The following is a 3198-nucleotide window of genomic DNA, read 5'->3' as shown; positions in this document are numbered from 1 at the left end:
GTCATGCCTATCATTTCATTAAGACTTTTTGAGTTGAAAGCACAATGCTACTCGAAGCAACAAATTTTAGCATAGATGAACAATAACTTAACTGTCTGTCACTTGTTTACCTTATGCACACCAGATTTCAAAGGACTACTTGGCAGAAGTGCCAAACTTGGCCCACACGGCGACCTTATCGGCTGCATTTCTCCCATATTTGCACAGTTGGAGCTTGAGCCTTCTTGCACAAGAAGCCAGCCAGCCAGCGGATGGTTTCAGCGGTATCTTGAGTAGATTTCTATGGACAGGCAGTTGGGCACCACCCACGGAAGTGAAGCTGCGCTCCCTGCACGGATTCTGCAGCGCCGCGTGCACAGATCATTTCCGCGGAGTAGTCAGGATACACTCGGAGATAGTAGCAATAGTAGTACTGCCCCGCGGGAAAAATTGCAGAAGCTACATGCGAGGACGGATTGCGTTCGATGATGCCATGCGCTACCTGACGACTCTCGATTCGTGCACACGCTGACACTGCGTCGCTCGCGTTGTCATGTCATCAAAGACAGCTACCTCGTTAGCCACGGCGCGACGCGATGGAAAATACTGATCCCACCACTAGAATCGGCCACGAGAATCGGAACACAAGGCTTTGCATTGAAGAAGTGAGGCACAAGTAGACAACGAATGCAGGCGCGTAAAGCCGATGGCACGCGAACTGCAAGACAACAAACATGAAGCGTACAAAATATTAAGCGACAGCACGACAGTTCTAGGAGAATGTAAAAAGCGGAGCGAAGCAGCGTGCAGAAAAGGACGCGTTAGACTTACCAAGGCATGCAACAGCAAGTTCACGAAAAGTACCCAATCTAAATAATTGCAAGCACTCCTCTGAACAAGAAAAAAGCGCCGTGAGACAGCCGCTGTACAGTCGCGTGCGATTTGAAGGTAATCGCGCGAGCATCGACCAACAACTACAATACCGCCCCTACGCGGCTTGTTTTACTGTGCCTGGTTCCTAGTTTACGCATTCTTCTCTCCCACGGTCGCTGTTTAATCAAGCTGCCATCACTACCGCGGCAAAACCAGTAACGCCTTCCTTTTTTTTATGGCGCACGCAGTGACGCCGTCCCACTTGTATCTTACATCTGTTCTCGAAAAGGTGCGCACAAACACATTTTCGGCAAATACTGGGTATTTATAACAATGGCTGCTATCGCTGTTCACGATAACCAAGAAGAAAACGCACAAGTGATTACAACAACAGACAATCGCCACAAATCGGAAAGGGTGGTTTACTAGTAGCGGGAGTGATGACTGCTCGAAGGAACAGCGAGCGAGGGAGAGGAGAATGCATAGACTAGGTCCCAGGCACGCCGAAAATTGCCGTGCGGGGGCGTTATCGTCTTTATCGGTCGAAGCTCGCGCGATTACCTTAAAATCGCACGCGACTGTACAAGGAGATAAGGACGTAACGATGCGTCAGGCTTGCATTTGAACCACGGGCAGAGAACATCGGGATACAAGGCGTGAACACCGTGCCGCCGTCGCCGTTAGCCCACACAAAAAAGCGACATCAAATAACGTAAATATGACTAAATATGACGTATATTTTGTGACGTCACAGGAAGTCCCGTGATTAGTTTAGCTTGACGTCACTTTTGCGGGGCAGCAGCCACCACGATGGGGGCGCGTCTCGTGCCACGGGGGTCCGGACAGTTTATCGAATGCCGTTTTATCGAACGCCGTTATGTCGACGCCGTTATATCGAACGCCGTTTTATCGAACGCCGTTATGTCGACGCCGTTATATCGAACGCCGTTTTATCGAATCCGTTTTATGGAAAGGGTTTTTCTCAGCCTTTTCATGTAAAAATCTTGTAGTCTGTTTTTTAGTTTCCTCCTCGCTATGTAATTGGCATATCTTGTCTCCACAGCGAGCCTATTTAACAGAATGTGTAGTCCTTGTGCCAGTTGTCTTTTATTTCCTGCGTAGTTCTTGTTTTTGTGATGCGCAAAATTTGTCTCCGCGATGGTTTTATTGTGTTCATTGCGCAGGTGGTACTGCCATAACGAACTTGCTTGTGCCTCTAGTCCCCCTCTGATCCTAAGCAGATCACGGCATTGTGGCGTATAGACTAGAATGCTTCGATACGCTTCGTACTTTTTTTTTTTGTATACACAGCTTTTGTGTCAACTCACCATCTATGTCGCCGCGTGTGTTCTACATCAGTAAGGCCCTTTTTGGCGCTTGTGGGTTCAATGTCAAAAACCTAACTGGAACGCTACCAAAAGTCTCTCCCGATTTCTGCATTCGTAATTCTTAATGGGCACTGAGTTCAGTTGCTAAGAGGTTACCAAGCCTTGTCCTATTGGCGGTGAGATCTTTGAGTGGCGCCCCCTGGCTCTGACGTCGGCTTAGGGATTCGCGCCGCTGTCGTCTGCTACACTCCGCTTGTGAGGAGCAACAGTGCCTGGGCTAGAAATCGCCCGCTTCGTTGCTGTAGTGCGTTAAAAAGCGTATTTCTAGCGACTCAGTTATTTTGCCAGCTTCTGACGCATCTGAATAAATTGAAGCTGTATCCTCCACAAGTTTGCAACCCACGAAGAGATAGAGAACAACTTTCTTCAGAGTATCGGTCAGAAGATCGTGTGTAACTCGTGCTTTCTTGATATTCGCGAGGATCAGCGATCAGAGCTTCTCAATAAGTATTCAAAATGCGTAGGCTTCCCTGCAGTATTTTTGAGATGCTCATATGAATACTCAACAGTCTAATACTACGTACGAAGCAGCGGCCTCTACACGCTCATCGCAAAGCAGGAAATAAAGCGGCTTTCTTCTGTTTCTTTCGTTGTTGTCTTGTATCGGATTAATGTTCCTTGCTTTTTTTTCTGCCCAATGCATTAATTTTTCTGCGCCGTCACCAACTTCTTATTAGGAGGTTTCGGGATGTTTGGGAGCCTCACAAAGGTCGTGGGGACATTTCCTTCATTTTTTATGGCATACATTCCCTTCTTCACAAATTGGCTTTTATTACGGCTGCATGCAAGAAGGCGCATATCCGCAGCGTGCTTTGTTTATTCACATGCAAATACAATGAGAAGGTTTGTGCTACGCCAACGCGATCGCGCCCTAAACAACGTGGTCCACAGTACTCGAAGGCGGCTTTTGTGCTCCGAAATTCTATCGTAATTATATCGTTATCATAACGAACTGACT

Source organism: Haemaphysalis longicornis, unplaced genomic scaffold (assembly GCF_048455015.1).
Source record: "Haemaphysalis longicornis isolate Haplotype H1 unplaced genomic scaffold, Haemaphysalis longicornis Haplotype H1 scaffold_6, whole genome shotgun sequence".
Classification (NCBI taxonomy): domain Eukaryota; kingdom Metazoa; phylum Arthropoda; class Arachnida; order Ixodida; family Ixodidae; genus Haemaphysalis; species Haemaphysalis longicornis.
This window is presented reverse-complemented; position numbering follows the sequence as displayed.